Source organism: Leucoraja erinacea, chromosome 6 (assembly GCF_028641065.1).
Source record: "Leucoraja erinacea ecotype New England chromosome 6, Leri_hhj_1, whole genome shotgun sequence".
NCBI lineage: Eukaryota > Metazoa > Chordata > Chondrichthyes > Rajiformes > Rajidae > Leucoraja > Leucoraja erinaceus.
The window spans coordinates 84,422,321-84,439,140 of NC_073382.1; the positions used below are offsets into that span (position 1 = coordinate 84,422,321).

Genomic DNA, 16,820 nt, shown 5'->3' on the forward strand with positions numbered 1-16,820 from the left:
CTGACCTTCTACCGCTCGTCCATCGAGAGCCTGCTGACATACTGCATTACAGCATGGTACGGCAGCTGCACCATGGCAGACAGGGAGAGGCTTCAGAGGGTAACTAGGACAGCACAGAAGATCATTGGTTGCCCTCTCCCCTCCCTGATGGATATTTACACCTCCCGCTGCCTTAGCAGGGCAAAGAATATCATCAAAGACAGCTCCCATCCTGCGTTTGGACTGTTCGACCTGCTGCCCTCTGGAAGGCGCTATAGGTGCATCAAATCCAGGACAAATAGACTCAGGAATAGTTGTTTTCCGAAAGTCATAACTACTCTTAATTCACACATGCACTGACTTCACAGCCCAACACCCGGACTTCCATCTATTCTATCCACGTACTGAAATTTGGAACTGTAATGTGTATTGTAACTGTAATTTTTAATATTTTTTAAAAACATTTTTAATATTTAATATAATCTTTAAACATCTGCCTAAGAATACTACCTATTCATCCTTCACCATTTTGCCTTTATAGATATGTATATAGCGCCGCAGAATTGTGCACCTATCCCCCCCCCCTCTCCCTTTTGTTTTTGTTTTCTGTTTCTTGTTTTTTGTACTAAATTATATGTATGCACTGAGTACGAGCTGCTTTTAATCTCATTGTACATGTATAGTGACAATAAATGGCATATCTATATCTATATATCTATTGATGCTGACTTGCGCATGTACTCCACCACGCTTCATGAAGTCAGTAACTGGCTCCTTCATTATGCTGACATAGTGAGAGAGAGGTTGTTGTCCTCTCCCTTCCTCAACATTGATAACATTGCCACAAACGTTGATTGTGGGACGGTTTCAGCAATGGTACTGCAACTGGCTAACTTGACATTAGGTCTCCTGCGTTGAAGTTGACCATAGTCCAACGCTGGGGTAGCAGGGATGTCACTACCTTATAACCACAAGCTCTGACATTAGATAGCTGTGGCGGCTGTAAGTGCTGCGTTAAATGAGATGCATTGAATGTCATACGACACTGATGATGAGATTGCCAAACAAACTCATGGTGGAGGAAGTCTGAAGAACCCCAGTGAAGTCTGCAGCTACAGTGTTTAGTTTAGTTTATAGATACAGCGCGGAAACAGGCCCTTCAGCCCACCGAATCCGCACCAACCAGCGATCCCCACACACTAACACTACCCTACACACACTAGGGGAAAAGTATAATTTTACCAAGCCAATTGACCTACAAATCTGTACGTCTTTAGAGTGTGGGTGGAAACCGGAGCTCCCGGAGAAAACCCACACAGGTCACGGGGAGAACATACAGATTCCGTACAGACAGCACCCGAGGTCAGGATCGAGCCCAGGTCTCTGACATTGTAAGGCGGCAACTCTACAGCTGCGCCACCATGCTGCCCAAGTTCTGCAGAGAAATTAAAAATTGCAAAAATATTCTGCCCTGGGATCCAGTCACAGCAAACTGCAGACGTAGGGAAACATTCAGGTGGGTGGATTAGTATTCAGTGTATCCAAGGGTATACTGGAAAAGGTTGTAGGAATGAACTGGGACACTGGTTTATAACGAAAATCGACACAAAATGCTGGTGTAACTCAGCTGGTCCAGCAGCATCTCTGGAGAAAAGGTATAGGTGATGTTTCAGGTCGGGACCCTTCTTCAGACGGCTATATTGGAAAAGATTAGATTTAATCTGAAGATGGGTCCTGACCAGAAACAGCACCTATTCCTTTTCTCCAGAGATGCTGCCTGACCGGTGAGTTACTTCAGCACTTTGTGTCTTTTTGTGTAAACCAGCAACTGCAGTTCCTGTATCTCCATCACCAATGGTTCAACGGTGCTTTTTATTGTCACATGTGCAATGTGCATACGTACAATGAAATTATTTTCTTACAAACAGTCCAGTGCAGGGGTGGGGAACCTGAGGCCTTAAGGCCACATGCGGCCTTCTAAGGCATTAAGTGCAGCCTTTTGAATGAATCCAAATTTTGTAGAACAAATCATACATGTTTTTGTTCGACTTATTATTTTAATTTTAATCTTAAAATGAACGTACTTAAAATACCAAAGAGTAAAAGAAGATTCAACTAAATAATCCTCCCCGACTGACGGCCACAGTTAAAACATTAGTAAGTCATAAGGGCTATTTTAACAAAATAATGTACATTTTGAAGTATAACTAATTGAAGTTTCTTGGATGTGGCCTTATTAGATTACAAGTAACGATGCGGCATTCCAACATGAAAAGGTTCCCCACTCCTGGTCCAGTATATTATTATACCCAAGCACACCCCCAATTAGCAAAGTATACAGAAATAATCTACTGATCCTGCATGCAAGATGCGCCATGTTTTGCCACTATTTTCAAAGTCCATCCGTGCTCTAGGTATTATAGAAACATAGAAATTAGGTGCAGGAGTAGGCCATTCGGCCCTTCGAGCCTGCACCGCCATTCAATATGATCATGGCTGATCATCCAACTCAGTATCCCGTACCTGCCTTCTCTCCATATGAGCAGTTAATAATTTCACAGATTGCAGATTTCCGGGAGTCAAGGGATCACCGGAGGCAGGAGAAATGGGGAGAAGGCAGGAACGGGGTACTGATTGTAGATGATCAGCCATGATCACAGTGAATGGCTCGAAGGGCCTAATGCTGCACCTATTGTCTATTGTCTATTGTACAACTCGCAAGAAAATGGGACAGCCAAACCGCAACAAATATGGCTTTGTGAAGTTCGATCATGTCACGGTGAGTTCAAGTAGCAGGTTGAAGTATTGTACCTTACTGCTTGCAAATTTACATGACAAAATCCAGCCTGAAGAAATGATTGGAAAGTCCCTGATAACCTCCAAAGGAGGGGAATTATTATAGGAATTCAGACAATGAAGGAAAGGAAATTTGTTTTACATTCTGATGATAATTTGAGCTGGAATAAAATATCTGTCTGGATCTGATAACATTGTGACAAAGGTATATCATATGTTGAATACTCATGGTTCCGAATATCACCTGGACCACCACAAAAACTGAATATGACGTGTTATTTCTAAGCCGTGCCTTTTTGTGGGCAGAAAGGTTCCAGTGTGCATGTTGATCTTGTGTTGATGTCTATGGCATTGATGTCCTATAAGCTGTTTAGGTTTAGGTTTATAATTGTCACGTGTACCGAGATACAGTGAAAAGATTTGCTTTGCATGCTTCCAATCAGGTCAGATAATACTGAATACAATCAAGTCAAACTCAAGTACAATAGGTAGAGCAAAGGGGAAGATACAGAGTGCAGAATATAGTTCTCAGCATTGTAGCGCATCAGCTCCAGAGACAACGTCCAATGTCCGCAATGGGATAGAGGTGAAATCGGACAGTACCCCAGCTTATGGAGGGACCGTTCAGAAGCCTGATAACAGAGGGGTTGGACAGGCTAGATGCAGGAAGATTGTTCCCGATGTTAGGGAAGTCCAGGACAAGGGGTCACAGCTTAAGGATAAAGGGGAAATCCTTTAAAACCGAGATGAGAAGAACTTTTTTCACGCAGAGAGTGGTGAATCTCTGGAACTCTCTGCCACAGAGGGTAGTTGAGGCCAGTTCATTGGCTATATTTAAGAGGGAGTTAGATGTGGCCCTTGTGGCTAAGGGGATCAGGGGGTATGGAGAGAAGGCAGGTACGGGATTCTGAGTTGGATGATCAGCCATGATCATATTGAATGGCGGTGCAGGCTCGAAGGGCCGAATGGCCTACTCCTGCACCTAATTTCTATGTTTCTATAAGTTGTTTAAGCAGTGCATGGTTCAGTGGTGCTTAATTATCGCATGCACCACAGTGCAGTGAAATTCTTTTTTTGCATACAGATCCGTAAGAGTATTTCCATACATAAGCACATTCCCAGATTAAGAGCATATTTCGTGGGAACCGCCCACTGAGTCCGTATGCAAGTTACCAAGTATTGGTGACATTTCCACAGCCATGTAGTTGGCCACAAATGTCCATGGCAGCCGTCGCCTGCGTCTGGATCGTCCTGAGAACCATCGTTCCTCTCCTCGCCCACCCACCTTCAGCCTATGTCCCCCAGGCGGCTCCTCCCTCAGCTAACCTTGGGTCGCGGGAGGTAAGGCCCCTGGTTCCTTCTAACCGGCCCCTTGTCTTGTATCTGGCCGCTATAGTTGACTCCCTCCACCCTCCTCTCTGTATCTCCGGTCCTCGGGGAAAAGCAGGAGACGAGCCTCAGACAAGGATCCCACTCCAGGCCAGTCCCCAGTCCTGCAGCCGCCCGACCGGCCTGAAATGTCGCCTGTCTGTTCCCTCCACACACGCTGCCTGATCTCCAGTGTGTCCCTTTCACACTTTTGAATTATCTGCAACTCTCCAGCCTGCCTCATTAATACACACAGGATTGGTGTTCGACCACTCAACTTTCAGCTATTCAACCAAGAAGGCAAATGAGCTTTCCAATGCTTGGTGATTCAATACCACTCTTCCAATTAGTTACTGACTGCAAGATTCTTTGAAGCCAAGTGGAAAAATATATCAAATAAATTCCTTTAAATCCACACGCTAACCGAGTAATCACAGTGATGCAAGCCTGCTGGCAAATCTGCCAGAATCTTATGGAAACAAAAAATTGACTCCCCTCCCCCCCTTCTCCCCCCACCATCTTCTCACATCCCCAATCCTTTCCACTCGTCACTTTAATTTAATATATCATGTATTTTGTGTTTTATCATTGTTGGCAGATCAATTTCCCTCCTGGGATAAATAAAGTTCTATCGTATCGTAAAAGGTTTCGTAGGATGTAATCCAAATATGGGCAAATGGGGCTTGCTTTAGATGGGGCATTTTGGTCATCATGGATGGGTTAGACTGAAGGGGATTGTTTCCTACACATTCCTGCATGTTAAACATTGTCAGTTAAGCAAAGTATCAGAGAGTATCATCCGAGGAACATGGCACACAAGGAAGCAACTTAAAGTCGGAATAAATTTTCCAAAATTACAAAGATATTCATCCCGTGTACAGAAAAAGACAGCAAGTTTGTATGTTCTCTGCGTCATCTCTAGTGTGAAATATCACGCCACCCAGTCCTTGCAATATGAACAAGCGGTTTGCTCTATTTTATTGGCAGAACTGGAAGGAAATGGTTTTAGGAAAACTGTTCTTTAATTATAACCATACTCAGCTAAAATACTTGAAACTAGCCTCCACGTTATGAGAAATACGCCCTGATTCTTAGAATATAGAACAGTGTACAGCTCAGGAACAGGCCCTTCAGCCGACAATGTCTATGCTGAATATGATGCCAAGACCATCTCATATCTACCTGCGAGTGATCCGTATCCTACCATTCCCTGCGCCTATCCCAAAAACTCTTCAATGCCTCCACAACCACCTCTGGCAGAGTATCCCAGGCACCCACCACCTACTGTATAAACATATACTCACTCAAGCTCCTTTAACCGTTACCCCTCTCGCCTTAAAGCAACACCCTCTGGACTTTAGCATTACCAAGCTGCCAAAAATCCTTCTGTCTGTCTATCTTCTAACTTTCTGAATGCCTCTCATAATTTTACATACGTCTATCAGGTCTCCCACGACCTCTGACGTTCCAGAGAAAGAAATCCACGTCTGTCCAACCTCTCCCTGTGGCTAATACACCCTAATCCAGGCATCATTCTGTTAAACTTCCTATGCACCCTCTCCAAAGCCTCCACATCCTTACATTAATGGGTCGCCCAGAACTGCACGCAATACTGCAAATGCAGCCTGGCCAAAGTCCTATAAAGTTGCATCATGACCTCCTGACTTTTATACTCAATGCCCCGACTAATGAAGGCAAGCATACCATCTTGTGTGTTGCCACTTTCTGGAAGTTGTGGACTTGGACCCCAAGATTCCTCTTTATATCAATGCTGTTGAGAGACTTGCCATTAATTGTATATTTTCCCCTTGCATTCGACCTTCCAAAGTGCAACACCTCCCGGTTGCTTGGATTAAACTCCATCTGCCATTTCTCCACCCATTTCGGCAGCTGATCTCTCTCCCTGCGTATGCTCTGACAGCCTTCCTCAGTCTGTGGCCCCAATAATCTTGGTGCCATCTGCACACCTATTCACCAGCCCATCGATGTTTATATAAAAGTGATTTCTACATATCACAACCAGCAGAGGTCCCAGCACTGATCACTGCTGGTCACCTCCAGCCTGACTATCGTTCTTCCAGCACAACCCACATAGGCCAGTTATGAATCCACACAACCAAGTCACTGTTAATCCTGTGCATCTTAATCTTCTGGATCAGCCTACCATGGGAGACTTACCAAACGCCTTTCTAAAATCCATGTAGATTCCAAAATGAAAAGTAATAAGGTCATGAGGAACATGAGCAGAATTAGGCCATTCGGCCCATCAAGTCTACTCCGCCATTCAATCATGGCAAATCTATCTCCCTCTCCTAACCACATTCTCCTGCCTTCTCCCCATAACGTCTGACACCTGTACTAATCACGAATCTATCTATCTCTGCCTTAAATATATCCACTGACTTTTCCTCCACAGCCTTCTGTGGCAAAGAATTCCACAGATTCACCACCCTCTGATTAAATACATTTCTCTTCATCTCCTGCCTAAAAGAACGTCCTTTAATTCTGAGGCTATGATCTCTAGTTCTAGACTCTCCCAGTAATGAAAAGTCACTATTGGATGCAATAACAATTAGTGTGAAGCCGGAATGCATTGGGTTTTGTCAGCCAGAATGCAAATTGAAGCACATAACTACTTACGACATTTTCTAGGCAATCAGAAAAAAAAATTAGTTCTGTTGAGTTTCATTGTCATAATTTGAGATCATAATACTTTTAATTTTACTCCATATTTAGACTTTGGAGATACAGTGTGGAAACAGGCCCTTTGGCCCACCAAGCCTATGCTGACCATCGACTCCCCCCCCCCATACACTAGCACCATCCTACACACAAAGGACCATTTACAGAAGCCAATTAAACTAGAAACTTTAATGATTAAATGATACTTCACTGTCACATGTACCAAGGTGCAATGAAATGCTTTGTTTTGCATCCAACTCAGTAAAATCATGTAGCAGACCTCACCTACATGTTTTGGTACTGACAAAACTACAAAAGTCAGCCGAACATTCCTATCTCCTGCCTGTCGCCACACGCAGGCAGGAAAATCCGCACCCTCGTTGGAGTGTGGGAGGAAACTGGAGCACCCGGAGAAAACCCACGCAGTCACAGGGAGAAGGTACAAACTCCACACAGACAGCACCCGAAGTCAGGATTGAACCCCGGTCTCTGGCAGTGTAAGGCAACAATTCTACCGCTGCACCACTATGCTGCAATCTACAGTGCTGACAATTTGTTTTCACATTTTTCAAATGGAAATAATACCACGTCTCCTTCATCTGCCAGCTGCTGTCTAAATACAACTGGTGGAGGGAGGCCTTTTTAGTTCTTCACAATCCAATCACAGCCCAGGCCATCCACTTTGTTCTCCTGTGTTTAAATGCATTGCCCATTAATCTGCTGATTGCAGGCACCATGCTAATTAAACCCCTTGGATCCTAACATTCACTTAACCAAAGCCATTACACCAAAAGCTAATGCACCCTTAAGGAAAATTAAAGCATAATCACAATATATTTCAAAGCGTGGGTAGGCTGATTGTTTACTCCCAATTATTGGTTTTTGTGATTTGATCTTATGTGCCTTTATGCAGAGATATGACTGCGTTCTCAGTCCCCTGCTATACTCTCTTTCCACTCACGACTGTGCATGTAAATTTAACTCCATCTAGAAGTTTTTAGATGACGTGGGCCAGATCATGACCAATGACATTAAGGAAATAGAGAACTTGGTGACAGAACGACAACTTCTCCCCCAAGGTCAACAAGATGAAGGAGCTTGTTGTCGACTTATTTTGTGTTCAGTTCCGGGCACCATGTTATAGGAAAGATGTTGTCAAGCTGGGAAGGGTACAGAGAAGATTTATGAGGATGTTGCCAGGACTAGAGGGTGTGAGCTATAGGAAGAGGTTGAGCAGGCTGGGACTCTATTCCTTGGAGTGCAGGAGGATGAGGGGTGATTTTATAGAGGTGGACAAAATCATGAGAGGAATAGATCGGGTAGATGCACAGAATCTCTTGCCCAGAGTAGGGGAATTGAGGACCAGAGGACATGGGTTGAAGGTGAAGGGGAAAAGATTTAATAGGAATCCGAGGGGTAACTTTTTCACACAAAGGGTGGTGGGTGCATGGAACAAGCTGCCAGAGGAGGTAGTTGAGGCTGGGACTATCCCAACGTTTAAGAAACAGTTTGACAGGTACATGGATAGGACAGGTTTGGGGATATGGACTAAATGCAGGCAGGTGAGACTAGTGTAGCTGGGACATGTTGGCCGATGTGGGCAAGTTGGGCCGAAGGGCCTGTTTCCACACTGTATCACTATGACTTCAGACAGCGTTGTGGAGTACATGTCTCAATCAGCATCTATGGTGCGGAAGTGGAGATGGACGAGTTTCAAGTTCCTTGTCGCTAATATTACCAGCAATCTGCTATGGACCAACCAACATTGATACCACAGCCAAGACTCACCAACGCCTCTACTTCCTCAGGAGACTGAGGATATTCGGCATGTCTCCAGTAACTCTTATGCGCCTGTCCCACTTAGGTGCTTTATCAGGCGACTGCCAAGTTGCTGGCAGTCCTTCACCAGCCCGTTATGTAGGCGGGGGACAGGGCAAGTTGGGGAGCTCTGTCTGAGTGCAAAGCCAAGGTGATACAGACACACACCGCGATGAACAGGAAGGTTGGTGCTGTAATTAAGACGGCTAAAGCACAGTGCAAGTCCTTTAAAAGGGGGCGGGAGAAGGAGTAGAGACAACTTTTAAGAAGCCAGATATACACAAACCTTCGACCTCCTGGCAACACGCTGGGATCTCCTGGCGACCCACCTACGGCACGAGAATTCTCGCTACTCTCCATGGAGGCTTCATTCTAATCGCCACTAATTTTTCAACATGTTGAACAATTTGCTGCGGCCATAATGAGGCCGCGACTAGTTCCCAGAACGCAGGAACTCCTCACGATCATGGAGGCAACTCCCCGGCAACCACCCGCGAACATGTGGCGAACATGTGGCGACTGCATAGTCTCTTGGAGAAATTGGAGAATTCAGTGATCATACCGTGAGGTTGTACACAAGGTGGAATATGAAATGCTGTTCCTCCAGTTTGCGTGTGGCCTCACTCTGGCAGTAGAGACAGGACAGGACAGTGCGGGAATGGGAAGGGGATGTAAATGGTTAGCAACCAGGATATCCAGCAGGCCTTGGCAGATCGAGTCTTTGGAGGAACCAAATTACATAGTTGGGCAGTCACGGTGGTGCAGTGGTAGAGTTGCTGCCTTACAGCGAACGCAGTGCCGGAAATCCGGGTTCGATCCCGACTACGGGTGCTGTCTGTACGGAGTTTGTATGTTCTCCCCGTTACCTGCGTGGGTTTTCTCCGAGATCTTCGGTTTCCTCCCACATTCCAAAGACGTACAGGTTTTGTAGGTTAATTGGCTTGGTAAATGTAAAAATTGTCCCTAGTGGGTGTAGGATAGTGTTAACGTGCGGGGATCGCTGGTTGGCGCGGACCCGGCGGGTCAAAGGGCCTATTTCCGTGCTGTATCTCTAAACTAAACTAAACGTTAATGAACATGGTGACCTCTGGGATTCAGCTGACGGATCTTTCATAATCAATTTAAAATATCATATTTTAAATTTTGAACTTATTGTATGCAATACAAATTCCAAAAGAACTACCATACTGATTAGCAAGTTAAATGTCAATTATTCAGATACGGTTGGTAAAATAGTGCTAATCATAGTCATGTATCACAGAAACAAACTCTTCAGCCCACAATGTCCATGCCATAGATAATGCCAAGTTAAACTAATCTCTGCCTGCACGTGATCCTTATCCCTCCATTCCGTGCATATCCATGTGCCTGTCCAAAAGCCTCTTAAATACAACTATTGTATCTGCCTCCACCACCACTCCGGCAGCAGGTTCAAGGCACCATCAGTCCCAGTGTGAAAACCTTGCCCCGCTCATCGCCATTAAACTTTGCCCCTCCCACCCTAAGGCTATGCCTTCTCGTCTTTGACATTTCCATCTGGGGGGAAAAGGTTCTGACTGTCTACCCTATCTATGCCTCTCAAAATTTTATATACTTTTTTTTTTGCAGCAGCAGCAGCAGCAGAGAACATACTTTATTAATAGTAGCAATGTTATGGATGTAAGTTCTGATAGGATAAGCAGGAATGACTGATATTTTTAGCCTTAGCATTAAATTTGAATGCAAATGGTTTTAAGAAGTCCATTTTGAATGTGCAACCAGCATCGACAATACTAATCTTCAGAGACTGGAGGTGGTGACAGTCGCAATTGAAAGTTCTCATTTTGGAATACGCTATTTGCCATTGAACAAGGATGGAGCAAACCATGCTTGTCACTGCTTCCATTACGAGAGAGTTCCGTGAGAATTGCAAGCCCGGATGGTCCTCTGTAGAGCCGCCGGAGCTGGTCAAAAGCCTGGATCTGTTGTGGCTCCAATGTTGCTTCAGCTGGCTTTCTGTTGTCAGAATCCCTGTTGGCTGAGTAACTGGCTGACATTACTTTAATCTGTGCCAAGGAAGTGCTACGACCCCTGGTGACATCTGATCCCAAATCTCGGCGTCTTCCTGCTTTATTACCAGAGTTGCATTTGCAGCAAGTCCATCTTGTCTATCCTTCAATGTGAACCCCGCAGTCTTTACTTTGGAGACAATGTGCGTGGTAGATGTGGCCACAACTGAACACGATTACTTCTTCTGTGCCTTCTTGTCTCCTCTTGTATTGCTGCAAGCAGATACTACAAAACTCCTGCTTTGGGTTCAGTCCCCTACTTACAGCTCCACGAAGGTTGCAGAGTGACCAGTGGAGATCATGGTTCAGGAGGTTTGTTGTAGTTTCCAGCAATGTCAGCTCGTAATTGAATGTGTCTATCATTCCCAGTATAAGGGTTTGAATTTCTCCAAGTTTTCCTTTCCCATACATTGGATCCTGCAAAATTTGTTGTAAAACAGATGGAAGTGCTATGAATCCTGTCATACTGTTCAATACTTGTTTTGTCAAGTGCTTCAGAGAATCTAAGGCTTGGCTGGATGATCCATCTTTTAATTGTTTCTGGGTTGACATTACAGCTTCAAGTAATGGAAACCATAATGCCTCCCGTTGCTGTTGGTTCAGGCTGTGCGAATTACGCTGACATAATGCAACCGTCTCCTCTAATATGGTTTCTGCGGCCCGCACTGTCTCTTCATTTTCCTCCCTTGCACCATCTGTGAACAAGGACAGCTTGAGCTTTAAAATCTCGAGCAGGACTAGAAAGGCACCATGTATGTCACCCTCCTTCTCCAGCAAGTAGGCTGAGGCTTCATGGAGCTTGTGCTTCTTAGTAATCTGAATAGCTTCTTCAAGCCTATAATGTTCCGACACCCTCAGAAAATCAGTTACATGCCTTGGATCATGCTGGCAAAGCAAGTTGAGGTACTGCTCATGAATGTCAGGATTCAACTGTAGCAACTCCGAATTCACCTGCACGCCATCAGAAGAATCCAATAGACTTTGTAATAACTGAAATAGTAAGTATTCATCCGGTAGGTCTGCCTAGGTTCTCTTTACTCAGAGAGTGGTAGCGGTGTGGAATGAGCTTCCAGTGGAAGTGGTGGAGGCAGGCTCGTTGGTATCATTTAAAAATAAATTGGATAGGAGGGTTATGGTATGAGTGCAGGCAGGTGGAACTAAGGGAAAAAAAGTTGTTCGGCACGAACTTGTAGGGCCGAGATGGCCTGTTTCCGTGCTGTGATTGTTATATGGTTAGGTCGTGAATTTCCATTTTATATACTTTTAACAGGCCTCCCCTCAACCTCCGACGTTCCAGAAAAAACACAATCCAAGTCTGTCCAACCTCTCCTTATAGCTAATAGCCTCTAATCTAGGCAGTATTCTGGTAAACCAGTAATATTGTACAATAGTGAAAGAAAGGAATAGCACCGACCATTTGCCTTTCTCAATAAACCCTACATTCAGTTGCTACAGCAGGCGATACCAGCTGCTCTTCACACATGTCCCATGCTTGCATTGCAGGACCATGCTGTGTTTGACATTGACACTAGCAAATCAGCTGAAGCAGAACCTTTCCTTAAATACAAATAATCTCAGCACACTGTGGTCAGCTTCACCAACTATGTTTGCTGAGAGGAAAAATGAAGGATCTTTATTTAACGCAGAAATGTCACAGGGCGGACTATTTCTGGAGAGGAAGATTGCGGAGAATCTACGCATTTCAATAAGGCAATTCTAAAATTGGAACTTTACTTAATCCAAAACAGTAAACAAATTATTTAGTTATCCGGTGGTAGAAGTGATTTTAGAAAAAACACAAATAATCGGGGTCAACTATTATTAGGATATACATGGAACTACAGATGTTGGTTTACAAAAGAAGAGCCGAAACGTCACCTATTCCTTCGCTCCATAGATGCTGCCTCACCCACTGAGTTTCTCCAGCATTTTTGTCTACCTTCGATTTTTCCAGCATCTGCAGTTCTTTCTTAAACACTGGAGTGTGGAGTGCTGGAGTAACTCAGCGGGTCAGGCAGCATCTCTGGGGAACATGGATATGTGATGTTCCGGGCCAGGACTCTTTTTAGTTTCGTTTAGTTTAGAGATACAGCGCGGAAACAGGCCCTTCGGCCTACCGGGTCCGCACCGACCAGCGATCCCCACACATTAACACTATCCTACACCCACTAGATACAATGTTTACATTTACCAAGCCAATTAACCTACAAACCTGTACGTCTTTGGAGTGTGGGAGGAAACCGAAGATCTCGGAGAAAACCCACGCAGGTCACGGGGAGAACTTACAAACTCCGTACAGACAGCACCCGTAGTCGGGATTGAATCTGGGTCTCCAGTGCTGCATTCGCTATAAGGCAGCAACTCTACCGCTGCACCACCATGACTCTTCTTCAGACTGATTGGGGGGGGGGGGGGGGGGGGATGAGCAGGACAAAGCATGGTATGTAAAACGAGGATGCAGGTGAGAGTGGGTAGGCAGATTGTTGGACAAAGGCCAGAGATAAAAGGCTGAAAGTTTGAGATAAAAATATTGAAGAGTTGTGAAGCTGTGACATCATGTTACGGTTGCACAGTTGTCATTGGTGAGGCCACACTTTGGAGTATTGTGTTCAGTTTTGGACGCCCTGCTATAGGAAGGATGTCATGAGTGCTGGTGTAACTCAGCGGGTCAGGCAGAGTATCTGTGGACGACATGGATAGGCGACATATCGGGTTGGGACCCTTCTACCGACTGACAACTAACATTAGGTTTTCACTCTGCATCGCACCCAATACATTTCAGGGGTGGAGATGTGAAATTCACCATGGCCAGGTTTGGCAGCCGATAGATACACTTGTGAGAGTGATTGCTGAGGAGCAACGTTTGTTGGATAAGCATAGGAAGTCGAAGCTACCTAATCAGCACTCAAATCAATCTAGTCTGTCAACAGCAAGTTTAAGTTCAAGAGAGTTCATTGTCATGTGTCCCTGATTGGACAATGAAATTCTTACTTTGCTTTAGCACACCAGAACATAGCAGGCATGAATACAGAACAGATCAGTGTGTCTATATACCATTGTATAAATATATACACACATGAATAAATAAACTGTTAAAGTGCAAATAAACAGATTATGGGCTATTAATGTTCAGAGTTTTGTCCGAGCCGAGTTTAATAGCCTGTGGCTGTGGGGAAGTAGCTATTCCTGAACCTGGTCATTGCAGTCTTCAGGCTCCTGTACCTTCTACCTGAAGGTAGTGGGGAGATGATTGTATGGCCCAGATGGTGCGAGTCCTTGATGATGCTGCCAGCCTTTTTGAGGCAGCGCCTGTGATAGATCCTCTCGACGGACGGGAGGTCAGAAAAGCAATCCAAAATCACACTAGGACCATTTCTTCTTTACAATTACACATAACCAACTCAGTGGTGCTGAGTTAAGGTTCTGCAGGCCACTCTCTTCCTGGTCTCATGGCAAATTTGATCAAAATGTTGGCTAATGAGTTGAGTTCCCGAGGTCAAGTGGCAGTGGAAGGCCAAAACAATGCTCAGAAAATGGCTACGATAGACATAAAGTGCTGCAGTAACTCAGCGGGTTAGGCAGCATCTCTGGAGAAAATCTCTGGAGACCGGTGATATTTCAGGTCGGGATCCTTCTTCAGACTAGAAGAAATCTTGTCCAGAGTAAAGAAGGGTCCACACCCAAAATGTCACCTGTCCATTTTCTCCAGAGATGCTGCCTGACCCATTAAGTTACTCCAGCATTTTGTGTCTATCTTTGGTATAAACTAGCACCTGCAGTTCCTTTTTATTACATCTCAGATACTGGCCGATAAGTAGTGGTAAGATTTGTTCCCTTTGAGTGAAAAAGTTGCCTCTGAGGTCCCTCTTAAATCTCTCCCACCTTAAGCCTGTGCCCTCTAGTTTTAGAATCCTCTACCCTGGGAAAAAGACTGCGAGCGTTCACTTTATCTGTGCCCCTCATGGTCTTGTACACCTCAATAAGACAGCCTCCTACGCTCCAAAGAAAAAAAGTCCCAGCCTATCCAAGCTCACCCTGTAACTCAAGCCCGCAAGCCCAGGTGACATCCTGGTGAACCTCTCTCCTTTCCAACCTGGTGCCATCCATTTAAAAGCATGATGACGCTAGTTCCTAACATTATAATTTTCTAAACGCCTGTTCGCTCATCCTCCATGGTGTATTCCTACATTTTGTTAACACCACGTGAAATTAACTGGTGTATAACTCCCTCCATTTTAAACCCCTTCCTTCATTTCATAAACAGCATTGCTACATTAGCTACGTACAAACCTGCCAGAACTGTTGGTTCTTGATCATAGTCATGGAACCAATGAGCAATCTGCAAGGCAGTCTAAACAAAACATCGATATCTTCTTGCCCAAAATAGACCAGTACAGCACAGGAACAGGTCCTTCGACCCACGATGTCCGTGCTGAACATGAAGCCAGGTTAAACTATTCTCCTCTGCCTGCGTATCATCTGTAGTCCTCCATTCCCTGCATGTTACCAAAGTATTAATCATAATCTTACTTTAATAGCCAAGTATGTTTTGCAACATACGAGGAATTTTATTTGCCATACAGTCATACCAATAAAAAGCAACAGAACACACAAAATATATTTTACCATGAACATCCACCACAGTGACTCCTCCACATTCCGCACTGTGATGGAAGGCAAAAAAATAGTTCAATCTCTCCCTTCTTCGTCCTCCAGCAGCCGGGGGCCTCTAACCTTCCGTTGACGGGACAATCTTACTCCTGTAGCCAGCGGCGGGCCTCCTCGTCGGGGTGATCAAGCTCCTGCATCGGGAGGGAACCTCAGCTCCCCGCGCCGGGTCGATCTACCCCGGTTCAGGGCTAGTCGAACGTGGTGCAGCTTTTGGAACTTCCTGACGTCGGTCTCAACCCAAGACTGCGAGCTCCTTGATGTTTAAGTCCGCAGGCGCAGTCCGTTGGTGCGTCGATCCCAAGAAAGGAATCGGCTCCGATGGTAGGTCCACGCCCCGCGATGGGGCTCAAAGTCAGTCCCAAGCAAGGCCTCCGGCTCCACGATGTTAGGCCGCAGAGCGACAGGAGATACGATCCGGAAAACAATCGCATCTCTGGCAAAGTAAGAGATGTAACATTCTATTTTCCGTCTCATTGTACAACTGTTTCAGATACAAGCTCAAAGAATATGGACCAAAAGCATATACCAACGGTGGGACTAGTGTAGCTGGGACATGTTGGCCATGTGGGCAAGTTGGGCCAAAGGGCCTGTTTCCACACTTTATCACTCTATGACTATAAGAAGTGAAGATGCTCGTTCACAGAAAGACACAAAATGCTGGAGTAACTCAGCCGGTCAGACAGGATCTCTGGAGGACATGGATAGGTGACGTTTCAGGTTGGGGCCTTTCTTTAGACTGTAGAGTCTGAAGAAGGCTTTGTATCAAGTTTCCGATACAAGTTTTACTGTTTATCTGGGTCATTCATATTTCATGAACTAAAGAGCAGAGCCAGGAACACAATTGCAGCAGATGGTAGTTTATGGTGATACTGCTGTGCTACTGCTCATACTTCCAGAGACATGAATCATTTCTACCCAAAGTTAGGACAATTGCCAGCATGTCATTTAATCTGCAGAACTACCGCCCTTCAAGACTGCCATCTCCAATAGCACTGATGTGACCACAATTAATCATCTCTAACATGTTCATTGCTGAAGGTGACCAACATCCAAGATTCAGAGATTGAAAGAAATTAAGATGGACTTAGGTATTTACTGGATGCTCAGATCAATCCAGTCAGGCAATGCAGACCATATAAAATTATGAGAGGCATAACAGTCATGGGGCAGACAGTCAGAACCTTTTTCCCAGGGTGATTAAAGACACAACATGGAAACAGGCCCTTCAGCCCACCGCACCGACCATCCATTATCTGTTCACCTAGATCGATGTTATCCCACTTTCTCATCCACTCCAGACACACTATTTAAAAAGGGCCAATTAATATACAAAAACGCACGTTTGGGATGTGGGAAGAAACCAGAGCACCCGGAGGAAACCCACGCGGTCACGGAGAACGTGCAAATTCTACACACGGACAGCACCTGAGGCCAGGATCAAACCCGGATCGAACACAC

General features: G+C 45.0%; 1 protein-coding gene and 1 pseudogene across 1 annotated transcript in view; both read right to left on the reverse strand.

Annotated features, from left to right (window-relative positions):
* Positions 1-16,820, reverse strand: part of cog6 (component of oligomeric golgi complex 6) — a 74,822-nt gene that overhangs the window by 43,423 nt on the left and 14,579 nt on the right. The window lies entirely within an intron of this gene.
* LOC129698374 (vacuolar protein sorting-associated protein 8 homolog) lies at positions 10,352-11,733 on the reverse strand (annotated as a pseudogene).